Source organism: Eucyclogobius newberryi, unplaced genomic scaffold (genome assembly GCF_026437365.1).
Source record: "Eucyclogobius newberryi isolate DKJ021-1_F unplaced genomic scaffold, fEucNew1.0.hap1 SCAF_12, whole genome shotgun sequence".
In the NCBI taxonomy this organism is placed as follows: Eukaryota; Metazoa; Chordata; class Actinopteri; order Gobiiformes; family Gobiidae; genus Eucyclogobius; species Eucyclogobius newberryi.
In genome coordinates, this window is record NW_027315746.1 from 38,852,662 (window position 1) to 38,867,722 (window position 15,061).

A 15,061-nucleotide genomic window follows, 5' to 3' on the forward strand; every position below is an offset into this window, starting at 1 on the left:
CCTGCTACTTTTGTACATTTAGAGTCTTTTATGACCAAAAAATATATTCTGAAACTTGTAAAAAAGGATGTAAAAATACCAGGTGCTGAAAGCAATTTTCAACGCAATTGACCTGTTTAATAAAAAATAAAAAAAGAGTATTTATGCCCCAAGAAACCCCTGAGAAACATTGTTGTCCTGCTACTTTTGTACATTTTGAGCGAGTATTTTATGCCCCAAAAATATTTTGAAGCTTGTAAAAAGTATGTAAAAAATACCAGGTGCTGAAAGCATTTTTTAAACAATTGAGTGTAAAATAAAGATAAAAATATAGAGTATTTTAAGCAAAAAAATCAAAACAAAACTTTACTGTCTTGCTACTTTTGTACATTTGAGAGTATTTTAGGCCAAAAAATATATATATATATTTTGAAGCCTGTTAAAAGTATGTAAAAATGTTCAGCACAATTTACCTGTTTTATAAAAAAAAAAAAAAAAGTATTAATGCAAAAAAAAAAAAAAAATTGTTGTCCTGCTACTTTTGTACATTTGAGAGAATATTTTATGCCCCCAAAAATATTTTGAAGCTTGTAAAAAAATATGTAAAAAATATCAGGTGCGGAAAGCATTTTTTGAAACAATTGAGTGTAAATTAAAGATAAAAAGAGTATTTTAAGCAAAAACTAAGCAAAACATTGCTGTCCTGCTACTTTTGTACATTTTGAGAGTAATTTATGCAAAAATACCAGGCGCCATCAGCATTTTTTGAAATGATTTACAAAACTAAAAACTTATTTTGACTAAACAGGTGGTGCCTATATGGTATTTTCTATGTATTTCATGGAAACAGAGTATTTTATGCCAAAACACATAGGAATAATAGAATAATATTCAGGCTAAAAGCAGGGAAATGGCCAAATGATAAAGAAAGCCCAAAAGGTGTCTTGAAACATTGACTCTTACATTTGAGCAGGGTTTTCTTTAGGTTGAAAGAGTCAAGTTGACAAGAAAAGCTTGTCTGTTCCTCCTGGAAAAGCACGAGTCCCATTCCCCATCTGGAGCTGGTGAAACATGGATATAAAAGCAGTCTCCACCCCAGAGCCCTTCGCTTACGGCCATACCACCCTGAACACGCCCGATCTCGTCTGATCTCGGAAGCTAAGCAGGGTCGGGCCTGGTTAGTACTTGGATGGGAGACCGCCTGGGAATACCAGGTGCTGTAAGCTTTTATCTTCTTTTGTAAAGCCTTCAACAGACAAAGAAACAAAGAAACACAGTATGTGTGCATATTTTGAAACTAAAGTGGAACCAAAAACACAGTCAATTTGACTTTAAAATCACACATTTTTGTACAAACTGCCATTTAGAATATGGACAGCAGAGGGAGCTGTCCTGCTACTTTTGTACATTTAGAGTCTTTTATGACCAAAAAATATATTCTGAAACTTGTAAAAAAGGATGTAAAAATACCAGGTGCTGAAAGCAATTTTCAACGCAATTGACCTGTTTAATAAAAAATAAAAAAAAGAGTATTTATGCCCCAAGAAACCCCTGAGAAACATTGTTGTCCTGCTACTTTTGTACATTTTGAGCGAGTATTTTATGCCCCAAAAATATTTTGAAGCTTGTAAAAAGTATGTAAAAAATACCAGGTGCTGAAAGCATTTTTTAAACAATTGAGTGTAAAATAAAGATAAAAATATAGAGTATTTTAAGCAAAAAAATCAAAACAAAACTTTACTGTCTTGCTACTTTTGTACATTTGAGAGTATTTTAGGCCAAAAAATATATATATATATTTTGAAGCCTGTTAAAAGTATGTAAAAATGTTCAGCACAATTTACCTGTTTTATAAAAAAAAAAAAAAAAGAGTATTAATGCAAAAAAAAAAAAAACATTGTTGTCCTGCTACTTTTGTACATTTGAGAGAATATTTTATGCCCCCAAAAATATTTTGAAGCTTGTAAAAAAATATGTAAAAATATCAGGTGCGGAAAGCATTTTTTGAAACAATTGAGTGTAAATTAAAGATAAAAAGAGTATTTTAAGCAAAAACTAAGCAAAACATTGCTGTCCTGCTACTTTTGTACATTTTGAGAGTAATTTATGCAAAAATACCAGGCGCCATCAGCATTTTTTGAAATGATTTACAAAACTAAAAACTTATTTTGACTAAACAGGTGGTGCCTATATGGTATTTTCTATGTATTTCATGGAAACAGAGTATTTTATGCCAAAACACATAGGAATAATAGAATAATATTCAGGCTAAAAGCAGGGAAATGGCCAAATGATAAAGAAAGCCCAAAAGGTGTCTTGAAACATTGACTCTTACATTTGAGCAGGGTTTTCTTTAGGTTGAAAGAGTCAAGTTGACAAGAAAAGCTTGTCTGTTCCTCCTGGAAAAGCACGAGTCCCATTCCCCATCTGGAGCTGGTGAAACATGGATATAAAAGCAGTCTCCACCCCACAGCCCTTCGCTTACGGCCATACCACCCTGAACACGCCCGATCTCGTCTGATCTCGGAAGCTAAGCAGGGTCGGGCCTGGTTAGTACTTGGATGGGAGACCGCCTGGGAATACCAGGTGCTGTAAGCTTTTATCTTCTTTTGTAAAGCCTTCAACAGACAAAGAAACAAAGAAACACAGTATGTGTGCATATTTTGAAACTAAAGTGGAACCAAAAACACAGTCAATTTGACTTTAAAATCACACATTTTTGTACAAACTGCCATTTAGAATATGGACAGCAGAGGGAGCTGTCCTGCTACTTTTGTACATTTAGAGTCTTTTATGACCAAAAAATATATTCTGAAACTTGTAAAAAAGGATGTAAAAATACCAGGTGCTGAAAGCAATTTTCAACGCAATTGACCTGTTTAATAAAAAATAAAAAAAGAGTATTTATGCCCCAAGAAACCCCTGAGAAACATTGTTGTCCTGCTACTTTTGTACATTTTGAGCGAGTATTTTATGCCCCAAAAATATTTTGAAGCTTGTAAAAAGTATGTAAAAAATACCAGGTGCTGAAAGCATTTTTTAAACAATTGAGTGTAAAATAAAGATAAAAATATAGAGTATTTTAAGCAAAAAAATCAAAACAAAACTTTACTGTCTTGCTACTTTTGTACATTTGAGAGTATTTTAGGCCAAAAAATATATATATATATTTTGAAGCCTGTTAAAAGTATGTAAAAATGTTCAGCACAATTTACCTGTTTTATAAAAAAAAAAAAAAAAGAGTATTAATGCAAAAAAAAAAAAAAAATTGTTGTCCTGCTACTTTTGTACATTTGAGAGAATATTTTATGCCCCCAAAAATATTTTGAAGCTTGTAAAAAAATATGTAAAAAATATCAGGTGCGGAAAGCATTTTTTGAAACAATTGAGTGTAAATTAAAGATAAAAAGAGTATTTTAAGCAAAAACTAAGCAAAACATTGCTGTCCTGCTACTTTTGTACATTTTGAGAGTAATTTATGCAAAAATACCAGGCGCCATCAGCATTTTTTGAAATGATTTACAAAACTAAAAACTTATTTTGACTAAACAGGTGGTGCCTATATGGTATTTTCTATGTATTTCATGGAAACAGAGTATTTTATGCCAAAACACATAGGAATAATAGAATAATATTCAGGCTAAAAGCAGGGAAATGGCCAAATGATAAAGAAAGCCCAAAAGGTGTCTTGAAACATTGACTCTTACATTTGAGCAGGGTTTTCTTTAGGTTGAAAGAGTCAAGTTGACAAGAAAAGCTTGTCTGTTCCTCCTGGAAAAGCACGAGTCCCATTCCCCATCTGGAGCTGGTGAAACATGGATATAAAAGCAGTCTCCACCCCAGAGCCCTTCGCTTACGGCCATACCACCCTGAACACGCCCGATCTCGTCTGATCTCCGAAGCTAAGCGGGGTCGGGCCTGGTTAGTACTTGGATGGGAGACCGCCTGGGAATACCAGGTGCTGTAAGCTTTTATCTTCTTTTGTAAAGCCTTCAACAGACAAAGAAACAAAGAAACACAGTATGTGTGCATATTTTGAAACTAAAGTGGAACCAAAAACACAGTCAATTTGACTTTAAAATCACACATTTTTGTACAAACTGCCATTTAGAATATGGACAGCAGAGGGAGCTGTCCTGCTACTTTTGTACATTTAGAGTCTTTTATGACCAAAAAATATATTCTGAAACTTGTAAAAAAGGATGTAAAAAAACCAGGTGCTGAAAGCAATTTTCAACGCAATTTACCTGTTTAATAAAAAATAAAAAAAGAGTGTTTATGCCCCAAGAAACCCCTGAGAAACATTGTTGTCCTGCTACTTTTGTACATTTTGAGCGAGTATTTTATGCCCCAAAAATATTTTGAAGCTTGTAAAAAGTATGTAAAAAATACCAGGTGCTGAAAGCATTTTTTAAACAATTGAGTGTAAAATAAAGATAAAAATATAGAGTATTTTAAGCAAAAAAATCAAAACAAAACTTTACTGTCTTGCTACTTTTGTACATTTGAGAGTATTTTAGGCCAAAAAATATATATATATATATTTTGAAGCCTGTTAAAAGTATGTAAAAATGTTCAGCACAATTTACCTGTTTTATAAAAAAAAAAAAAAAAGAGTATTAATGCAAAAAAAAAAAAAACATTGTTGTCCTGCTACTTTTGTACATTTGAGAGAATATTTTATGCCCCCAAAAATATTTTGAAGCTTGTAAAAAAATATGTAAAAATATCAGGTGCGGAAAGCATTTTTTGAAACAATTGAGTGTAAATTAAAGATAAAAAGAGTATTTTAAGCAAAAACTAAGCAAAACATTGCTGTCCTGCTACTTTTGTACATTTTGAGAGTAATTTATGCAAAAATACCAGGCGCCATCAGCATTTTTTGAAATGATTTACAAAACTAAAAACTTATTTTGACTAAACAGGTGGTGCCTATATGGTATTTTCTATGTATTTCATGGAAACAGAGTATTTTATGCCAAAACACATAGGAATAATAGAATAATATTCAGGCTAAAAGCAGGGAAATGGCCAAATGATAAAGAAAGCCCAAAAGGTGTCTTGAAACATTGACTCTTACATTTGAGCAGGGTTTTCTTTAGGTTGAAAGAGTCAAGTTGACAAGAAAAGCTTGTCTGTTCCTCCTGGAAAAGCACGAGTCCCATTCCCCATCTGGAGCTGGTGAAACATGGATATAAAAGCAGTCTCCACCCCAGAGCCCTTCGCTTACGGCCATACCACCCTGAACACGCCCGATCTCGTCTGATCTCCGTAGCTAAGCGGGGTCGGGCCTGGTTAGTACTTGGATGGGAGACCGCCTGGGAATACCAGGTGCTGTAAGCTTTTATCTTCTTTTGTAAAGCCTTCAACAGACAAAGAAACAAAGAAACACAGTATGTGTGCATATTTTGAAACTAAAGTGGAACCAAAAACACAGTCAATTTGACTTTAAAATCACACATTTTTGTACAAACTGCCATTTAGAATATGGACAGCAGAGGGAGCTGTCCTGCTACTTTTGTACATTTAGAGTCTTTTATGACCAAAAAATATATTCTGAAACTTGTAAAAAAGGATGTAAAAATACCAGGTGCTGAAAGCAATTTTCAACGCAATTGACCTGTTTAATAAAAAATAAAAAAAGAGTATTTATGCCCCAAGAAACCCCTGAGAAACATTGTTGTCCTGCTACTTTTGTACATTTTGAGCGAGTATTTTATGCCCCAAAAATATTTTGAAGCTTGTAAAAAGTATGTAAAAAATACCAGGTGCTGAAAGCATTTTTTAAACAATTGAGTGTAAAATAAAGATAAAAATATAGAGTATTTTAAGCAAAAAAATCAAAACAAAACTTTACTGTCTTGCTACTTTTGTACATTTGAGAGTATTTTAGGCCAAAAAATATATATATATATTTTGAAGCCTGTTAAAAGTATGTAAAAATGTTCAGCACAATTTACCTGTTTTATAAAAAAAAAAAAAAAAGAGTATTAATGCAAAAAAAAAAAAAACATTGTTGTCCTGCTACTTTTGTACATTTGAGAGAATATTTTATGCCCCCAAAAATATTTTGAAGCTTGTAAAAAAATATGTAAAAATATCAGGTGCGGAAAGCATTTTTTGAAACAATTGAGTGTAAATTAAAGATAAAAAGAGTATTTTAAGCAAAAACTAAGCAAAACATTGCTGTCCTGCTACTTTTGTACATTTTGAGAGTAATTTATGCAAAAATACCAGGCGCCATCAGCATTTTTTGAAATGATTTACAAAACTAAAAACTTATTTTGACTAAACAGGTGGTGCCTATATGGTATTTTCTATGTATTTCATGGAAACAGAGTATTTTATGCCAAAACACATAGGAATAATAGAATAATATTCAGGCTAAAAGCAGGGAAATGGCCAAATGATAAAGAAAGCCCAAAAGGTGTCTTGAAACATTGACTCTTACATTTGAGCAGGGTTTTCTTTAGGTTGAAAGAATCAAGTTGACAAGAAAAGCTTGTCTGTTCCTCCTGGAAAAGCACGAGTCCCATTCCCCATCTGGAGCTGGTGAAACATGGATATAAAAGCAGTCTCCACCCCAGAGCCCTTCGCTTACGGCCATACCACCCTGAACACGCCCGATCTCGTCTGATCTCGGAAGCTAAGCAGGGTCGGGCCTGGTTAGTACTTGGATGGGAGACAGCGCCTGGGAATACCAGGTGCTGTAAGCTTTTATCTTCTTTTGTAAAGCCTTCAACAGACAAAGAAACAAAGAAACACAGTATGTGTGCATATTTTGAAACTAAAGTGGAACCAAAAACACAGTCAATTTGACTTTAAAATCACACATTTTTGTACAAACTGCCATTTAGAATATGGACAGCAGAGGGAGCTGTCCTGCTACTTTTGTACATTTAGAGTCTTTTATGACCAAAAAATATATTCTGAAACTTGTAAAAAAGGATGTAAAAATACCAGGTGCTGAAAGCAATTTTCAACGCAATTGACCTGTTTAATAAAAAATAAAAAAAGAGTATTTATGCCCCAAGAAACCCCTGAGAAACATTGTTGTCCTGCTACTTTTGTACATTTTGAGCGAGTATTTTATGCCCCAAAAATATTTTGAAGCTTGTAAAAAGTATGTAAAAAATACCAGGTGCTGAAAGCATTTTTTAAACAATTGAGTGTAAAATAAAGATAAAAATATAGAGTATTTTAAGCAAAAAAATCAAAACAAAACTTTACTGTCTTGCTACTTTTGTACATTTGAGAGTATTTTAGGCCAAAAAATATATATATATATTTTGAAGCCTGTTAAAAGTATGTAAAAATGTTCAGCACAATTTACCTGTTTTATAAAAAAAAAAAAAAAAGAGTATTAATGCAAAAAAAAAAAAAAAATTGTTGTCCTGCTACTTTTGTACATTTGAGAGAATATTTTATGCCCCCAAAAATATTTTGAAGCTTGTAAAAAAATATGTAAAAAATATCAGGTGCGGAAAGCATTTTTTGAAACAATTGAGTGTAAATTAAAGATAAAAAAGAGTATTTTAAGCAAAAACTAAGCAAAACATTGCTGTCCTGCTACTTTTGTACATTTTGAGAGTAATTTATGCAAAAATACCAGGCGCCATCAGCATTTTTTGAAATGATTTACAAAACTAAAAACTTATTTTGACTAAACAGGTGGTGCCTATATGGTATTTTCTATGTATTTCATGGAAACAGAGTATTTTATGCCAAAACACATAGGAATAATAGAATAATATTCAGGCTAAAAGCAGGGAAATGGCCAAATGATAAAGAAAGCCCAAAAGGTGTCTTGAAACATTGACTCTTACATTTGAGCAGGGTTTTCTTTAGGTTGAAAGAGTCAAGTTGACAAGAAAAGCTTGTCTGTTCCTCCTGGAAAAGCACGAGTCCCATTCCCCATCTGGAGCTGGTGAAACATGGATATAAAAGCAGTCTCCACCCCAGAGCCCTTCGCTTACGGCCATACCACCCTGAACACGCCCGATCTCGTCTGATCTCGGAAGCTAAGCGGGGTCGGGCCTGGTTAGTACTTGGATGGGAGACCGCCTGGGAATACCAGGTGCTGTAAGCTTTTATCTTCTTTTGTAAAGCCTTCAACAGACAAAGAAACAAAGAAACACAGTATGTGTGCATATTTTGAAACTAAAGTGGAACCAAAAACACAGTCAATTTGACTTTAAAATCACACATTTTTGTACAAACTGCCATTTAGAATATGGACAGCAGAGGGAGCTGTCCTGCTACTTTTGTACATTTAGAGTCTTTTATGACCAAAAAATATATTCTGAAACTTGTAAAAAAGGATGTAAAAATACCAGGTGCTGAAAGCAATTTTCAACGCAATTTACCTGTTTAATAAAAAATAAAAAAAGAGTGTTTATGCCCCAAGAAACCCCTGAGAAACATTGTTGTCCTGCTACTTTTGTACATTTTGAGCGAGTATTTTATGCCCCAAAAATATTTTGAAGCTTGTAAAAAGTATGTAAAAAATACCAGGTGCTGAAAGCATTTTTTAAACAATTGAGTGTAAAATAAAGATAAAAATATAGAGTATTTTAAGCAAAAAAATCAAAACAAAACTTTACTGTCTTGCTACTTTTGTACATTTGAGAGTATTTTAGGCCAAAAAATATATATATATATTTTGAAGCCTGTTAAAAGTATGTAAAAATGTTCAGCACAATTTACCTGTTTTATAAAAAAAAAAAAGAGTATTAATGCAAAAAAAAAAAAAACATTGTTGTCCTGCTACTTTTGTACATTTGAGAGAATATTTTATGCCCCCAAAAATATTTTGAAGCTTGTAAAAAAATATGTAAAAATATCAGGTGCGGAAAGCATTTTTTGAAACAATTGAGTGTAAATTAAAGATAAAAAGAGTATTTTAAGCAAAAACTAAGCAAAACATTGCTGTCCTGCTACTTTTGTACATTTTGAGAGTAATTTATGCAAAAATACCAGGCGCCATCAGCATTTTTTGAAATGATTTACAAAACTAAAAACTTATTTTGACTAAACAGGTGGTGCCTATATGGTATTTTCTATGTATTTCATGGAAACAGAGTATTTTATGCCAAAACACATAGGAATAATAGAATAATATTCAGGCTAAAAGCAGGGAAATGGCCAAATGATAAAGAAAGCCCAAAAGGTGTCTTGAAACATTGACTCTTACATTTGAGCAGGGTTTTCTTTAGGTTGAAAGAGTCAAGTTGACAAGAAAAGCTTGTCTGTTCCTCCTGGAAAAGCACGAGTCCCATTCCCCATCTGGAGCTGGTGAAACATGGATATAAAAGCAGTCTCCACCCCAGAGCCCTTCGCTTACGGCCATACCACCCTGAACACGCCCGATCTCGTCTGATCTCGGAAGCTAAGCAGGGTCGGGCCTGGTTAGTACTTGGATGGGAGACAGCGCCTGGGAATACCAGGTGCTGTAAGCTTTTATCTTCTTTTGTAAAGCCTTCAACAGACAAAGAAACAAAGAAACACAGTATGTGTGCATATTTTGAAACTAAAGTGGAACCAAAAACACAGTCAATTTGACTTTAAAATCACACATTTTTGTACAAACTGCCATTTAGAATATGGACAGCAGAGGGAGCTGTCCTGCTACTTTTGTACATTTAGAGTCTTTTATGACCAAAAAATATATTCTGAAACTTGTAAAAAAGGATGTAAAAATACCAGGTGCTGAAAGCAATTTTCAACGCAATTGACCTGTTTAATAAAAAATAAAAAAAGAGTATTTATGCCCCAAGAAACCCCTGAGAAACATTGTTGTCCTGCTACTTTTGTACATTTTGAGCGAGTATTTTATGCCCCAAAAATATTTTGAAGCTTGTAAAAAGTATGTAAAAAATACCAGGTGCTGAAAGCATTTTTTAAACAATTGAGTGTAAAATAAAGATAAAAATATAGAGTATTTTAAGCAAAAAAATCAAAACAAAACTTTACTGTCTTGCTACTTTTGTACATTTGAGAGTATTTTAGGCCAAAAAATATATATATATATTTTGAAGCCTGTTAAAAGTATGTAAAAATGTTCAGCACAATTTACCTGTTTTATAAAAAAAAAAAAAAAAGAGTATTAATGCAAAAAAAAAAAAAAAATTGTTGTCCTGCTACTTTTGTACATTTGAGAGAATATTTTATGCCCCCAAAAATATTTTGAAGCTTGTAAAAAAATATGTAAAAAATATCAGGTGCGGAAAGCATTTTTTGAAACAATTGAGTGTAAATTAAAGATAAAAAGAGTATTTTAAGCAAAAACTAAGCAAAACATTGCTGTCCTGCTACTTTTGTACATTTTGAGAGTAATTTATGCAAAAATACCAGGCGCCATCAGCATTTTTTGAAATGATTTACAAAACTAAAAACTTATTTTGACTAAACAGGTGGTGCCTATATGGTATTTTCTATGTATTTCATGGAAACAGAGTATTTTATGCCAAAACACATAGGAATAATAGAATAATATTCAGGCTAAAAGCAGGGAAATGGCCAAATGATAAAGAAAGCCCAAAAGGTGTCTTGAAACATTGACTCTTACATTTGAGCAGGGTTTTCTTTAGGTTGAAAGAGTCAAGTTGACAAGAAAAGCTTGTCTGTTCCTCCTGGAAAAGCACGAGTCCCATTCCCCATCTGGAGCTGGTGAAACATTGATATAAAAGCAGTCTCCACCCCAGAGCCCTTCGCTTACGGCCATACCACCCTGAACACGCCCGATCTCGTCTGATCTCGGAAGCTAAGCAGGGTCGGGCCTGGTTAGTACTTGGATGGGAGACCGCCTGGGAATACCAGGTGCTGTAAGCTTTTATCTTCTTTTGTAAAGCCTTCAACAGACAAAGAAACAAAGAAACACAGTATGTGTGCATATTTTGAAACTAAAGTGGAACCAAAAACACAGTCAATTTGACTTTAAAATCACACATTTTTGTACAAACTGCCATTTAGAATATGGACAGCAGAGGGAGCTGTCCTGCTACTTTTGTACATTTAGAGTCTTTTATGACCAAAAAATATATTCTGAAACTTGTAAAAAAGGATGTAAAAATACCAGGTGCTGAAAGCAATTTTCAACGCAATTGACCTGTTTAATAAAAAATAAAAAAAAGAGTATTTATGCCCCAAGAAACCCCTGAGAAACATTGTTGTCCTGCTACTTTTGTACATTTTGAGCGAGTATTTTATGCCCCAAAAATATTTTGAAGCTTGTAAAAAGTATGTAAAAAATACCAGGTGCTGAAAGCATTTTTTAAACAATTGAGTGTAAAATAAAGATAAAAATATAGAGTATTTTAAGCAAAAAAATCAAAACAAAACTTTACTGTCTTGCTACTTTTGTACATTTGAGAGTATTTTAGGCCAAAAAATATATATATATATTTTGAAGCCTGTTAAAAGTATGTAAAAATGTTCAGCACAATTTACCTGTTTTATAAAAAAAAAAAAAAAGAGTATTAATGCAAAAAAAAAAAAAACATTGTTGTCCTGCTACTTTTGTACATTTGAGAGAATATTTTATGCCCCCAAAAATATTTTGAAGCTTGTAAAAAAATATGTAAAAATATCAGGTGCGGAAAGCATTTTTTGAAACAATTGAGTGTAAATTAAAGATAAAAAGAGTATTTTAAGCAAAAACTAAGCAAAACATTGCTGTCCTGCTACTTTTGTACATTTTGAGAGTAATTTATGCAAAAATACCAGGCGCCATCAGCATTTTTTGAAATGATTTACAAAACTAAAAACTTATTTTGACTAAACAGGTGGTGCCTATATGGTATTTTCTATGTATTTCATGGAAACAGAGTATTTTATGCCAAAACACATAGGAATAATAGAATAATATTCAGGCTAAAAGCAGGGAAATGGCCAAATGATAAAGAAAGCCCAAAAGGTGTCTTGAAACATTGACTCTTACATTTGAGCAGGGTTTTCTTTAGGTTGAAAGAGTCAAGTTGACAAGAAAAGCTTGTCTGTTCCTCCTGGAAAAGCACGAGTCCCATTCCCCATCTGGAGCTGGTGAAACATGGATATAAAAGCAGTCTCCACCCCAGAGCCCTTCGCTTACGGCCATACCACCCTGAACACGCCCGATCTCGTCTGATCTCGGAAGCTAAGCAGGGTCGGGCCTGGTTAGTACTTGGATGGGAGACAGCGCCTGGGAATACCAGGTGCTGTAAGCTTTTATCTTCTTTTGTAAAGCCTTCAACAGACAAAGAAACAAAGAAACACAGTATGTGTGCATATTTTGAAACTAAAGTGGAACCAAAAACACAGTCAATTTGACTTTAAAATCACACATTTTTGTACAAACTGCCATTTAGAATATGGACAGCAGAGGGAGCTGTCCTGCTACTTTTGTACATTTAGAGTCTTTTATGACCAAAAAATATATTCTGAAACTTGTAAAAAAGGATGTAAAAATACCAGGTGCTGAAAGCAATTTTCAACGCAATTGACCTGTTTAATAAAAAATAAAAAAAGAGTATTTATGCCCCAAGAAACCCCTGAGAAACATTGTTGTCCTGCTACTTTTGTACATTTTGAGCGAGTATTTTATGCCCCAAAAATATTTTGAAGCTTGTAAAAAGTATGTAAAAAATACCAGGTGCTGAAAGCATTTTTTAAACAATTGAGTGTAAAATAAAGATAAAAATATAGAGTATTTTAAGCAAAAAAATCAAAACAAAACTTTACTGTCTTGCTACTTTTGTACATTTGAGAGTATTTTAGGCCAAAAAATATATATATATATTTTGAAGCCTGTTAAAAGTATGTAAAAATGTTCAGCACAATTTACCTGTTTTATAAAAAAAAAAAAAAAAGAGTATTAATGCAAAAAAAAAAAAAAAATTGTTGTCCTGCTACTTTTGTACATTTGAGAGAATATTTTATGCCCCCAAAAATATTTTGAAGCTTGTAAAAAAATATGTAAAAAATATCAGGTGCGGAAAGCATTTTTTGAAACAATTGAGTGTAAATTAAAGATAAAAAGAGTATTTTAAGCAAAAACTAAGCAAAACATTGCTGTCCTGCTACTTTTGTACATTTTGAGAGTAATTTATGCAAAAATACCAGGCGCCATCAGCATTTTTTGAAATGATTTACAAAACTAAAAACTTATTTTGACTAAACAGGTGGTGCCTATATGGTATTTTCTATGTATTTCATGGAAACAGAGTATTTTATGCCAAAACACATAGGAATAATAGAATAATATTCAGGCTAAAAGCAGGGAAATGGCCAAATGATAAAGAAAGCCCAAAAGGTGTCTTGAAACATTGACTCTTACATTTGAGCAGGGTTTTCTTTAGGTTGAAAGAGTCAAGTTGACAAGAAAAGCTTGTCTGTTCCTCCTGGAAAAGCACGAGTCCCATTCCCCATCTGGAGCTGGTGAAACATGGATATAAAAGCAGTCTCCACCCCAGAGCCCTTCGCTTACGGCCATACCACCCTGAACACGCCCGATCTCGTCTGATCTCGGAAGCTAAGCAGGGTCGGGCCTGGTTAGTACTTGGATGGGAGACAGCGCCTGGGAATACCAGGTGCTGTAAGCTTTTATCTTCTTTTGTAAAGCCTTCAACAGACAAAGAAACAAAGAAACACAGTATGTGTGCATATTTTGAAACTAAAGTGGAACCAAAAACACAGTCAATTTGACTTTAAAATCACACATTTTTGTACAAACTGCCATTTAGAATATGGACAGCAGAGGGAGCTGTCCTGCTACTTTTGTACATTTAGAGTCTTTTATGACCAAAAAATATATTCTGAAACTTGTAAAAAAGGATGTAAAAATACCAGGTGCTGAAAGCAATTTTCAACGCAATTGACCTGTTTAATAAAAAATAAAAAAAGAGTATTTATGCCCCAAGAAACCCCTGAGAAACATTGTTGTCCTGCTACTTTTGTACATTTTGAGCGAGTATTTTATGCCCCAAAAATATTTTGAAGCTTGTAAAAAGTATGTAAAAAATACCAGGTGCTGAAAGCATTTTTTAAACAATTGAGTGTAAAATAAAGATAAAAATATAGAGTATTTTAAGCAAAAAAATCAAAACAAAACTTTACTGTCTTGCTACTTTTGTACATTTGAGAGTATTTTAGGCCAAAAAATATATATATATATTTTGAAGCCTGTTAAAAGTATGTAAAAATGTTCAGCACAATTTACCTGTTTTATAAAAAAAAAAAAAAAAGAGTATTAATGCAAAAAAAAAAAAAAAATTGTTGTCCTGCTACTTTTGTACATTTGAGAGAATATTTTATGCCCCCAAAAATATTTTGAAGCTTGTAAAAAAATATGTAAAAAATATCAGGTGCGGAAAGCATTTTTTGAAACAATTGAGTGTAAATTAAAGATAAAAAGAGTATTTTAAGCAAAAACTAAGCAAAACATTGCTGTCCTGCTACTTTTGTACATTTTGAGAGTAATTTATGCAAAAATACCAGGCGCCATCAGCATTTTTTGAAATGATTTACAAAACTAAAAACTTATTTTGACTAAACAGGTGGTGCCTATATGGTATTTTCTATGTATTTCATGGAAACAGAGTATTTTATGCCAAAACACATAGGAATAATAGAATAATATTCAGGCTAAAAGCAGGGAAATGGCCAAATGATAAAGAAAGCCCAAAAGGTGTCTTGAAACATTGACTCTTACATTTGAGCAGGGTTTTCTTTAGGTTGAAAGAGTCAAGTTGACAAGAAAAGCTTGTCTGTTCCTCCTGGAAAAGCACGAGTCCCATTCCCCATCTGGAGCTGGTGAAACATTGATATAAAAGCAGTCTCCACCCCAGAGCCCTTCGCTTACGGCCATACCACCCTGAACACGCCCGATCTCGTCTGATCTCGGAAGCTAAGCAGGGTCGGGCCTGGTTAGTACTTGGATGGGAGACCGCCTGGGAATACCAGGTGCTGTAAGCTTTTATCTTCTTTTGTAAAGCCTTCAACAGACAAAGAAACAAAGAAACACAGTATGTGTGCATATTTTGAAACTAAAGTGGAACCAAAAACACAGTCAATTTGACTTTAAAATCACACATTTTTGTACAAACTG

General features: G+C 33.3%; 11 non-coding genes across 11 annotated transcripts; all 11 read left to right on the forward strand.

Annotated features, from left to right (window-relative positions):
- The first annotated feature begins 1,086 nt into the window (after window positions 1-1,086).
- LOC140356785 (5S ribosomal RNA) lies at window positions 1,087-1,205 on the forward strand. The gene has a single exon (XR_011926095.1). It is a non-coding gene; the product is annotated as a 5S ribosomal RNA (ribosomal RNA).
- Window positions 1,206-2,458: 1,253 nt separating this feature from the next.
- Window positions 2,459-2,577, forward strand: LOC140356788 (5S ribosomal RNA). The gene has a single exon (XR_011926097.1). It is a non-coding gene; the product is annotated as a 5S ribosomal RNA (ribosomal RNA).
- Window positions 2,578-3,830: 1,253 nt separating this feature from the next.
- Window positions 3,831-3,949, forward strand: LOC140356823 (5S ribosomal RNA). The gene has a single exon (XR_011926132.1). It is a non-coding gene; the product is annotated as a 5S ribosomal RNA (ribosomal RNA).
- A 1,254-nt stretch (window positions 3,950-5,203) lies between these two features.
- LOC140356825 (5S ribosomal RNA) lies at window positions 5,204-5,322 on the forward strand. Its single transcript, XR_011926134.1, has one exon. It is a non-coding gene; the product is annotated as a 5S ribosomal RNA (ribosomal RNA).
- Window positions 5,323-6,574: 1,252 nt separating this feature from the next.
- On the forward strand, window positions 6,575-6,695 carry LOC140356910 (5S ribosomal RNA). Its single transcript, XR_011926216.1, has one exon. It is a non-coding gene; the product is annotated as a 5S ribosomal RNA (ribosomal RNA).
- A 1,254-nt stretch (window positions 6,696-7,949) lies between these two features.
- Window positions 7,950-8,068, forward strand: LOC140356799 (5S ribosomal RNA). The gene has a single exon (XR_011926108.1). It is a non-coding gene; the product is annotated as a 5S ribosomal RNA (ribosomal RNA).
- Window positions 8,069-9,316: 1,248 nt separating this feature from the next.
- On the forward strand, window positions 9,317-9,437 carry LOC140356911 (5S ribosomal RNA). Its single transcript, XR_011926217.1, has one exon. It is a non-coding gene; the product is annotated as a 5S ribosomal RNA (ribosomal RNA).
- Window positions 9,438-10,690: 1,253 nt separating this feature from the next.
- On the forward strand, window positions 10,691-10,809 carry LOC140356789 (5S ribosomal RNA). The gene has a single exon (XR_011926098.1). It is a non-coding gene; the product is annotated as a 5S ribosomal RNA (ribosomal RNA).
- A 1,252-nt stretch (window positions 10,810-12,061) lies between these two features.
- LOC140356913 (5S ribosomal RNA) lies at window positions 12,062-12,182 on the forward strand. Its single transcript, XR_011926219.1, has one exon. It is a non-coding gene; the product is annotated as a 5S ribosomal RNA (ribosomal RNA).
- Window positions 12,183-13,435: 1,253 nt separating this feature from the next.
- Window positions 13,436-13,556, forward strand: LOC140356914 (5S ribosomal RNA). The gene has a single exon (XR_011926220.1). It is a non-coding gene; the product is annotated as a 5S ribosomal RNA (ribosomal RNA).
- A 1,253-nt stretch (window positions 13,557-14,809) lies between these two features.
- On the forward strand, window positions 14,810-14,928 carry LOC140356790 (5S ribosomal RNA). Its single transcript, XR_011926099.1, has one exon. It is a non-coding gene; the product is annotated as a 5S ribosomal RNA (ribosomal RNA).
- Window positions 14,929-15,061: the final 133 nt, after the last annotated feature.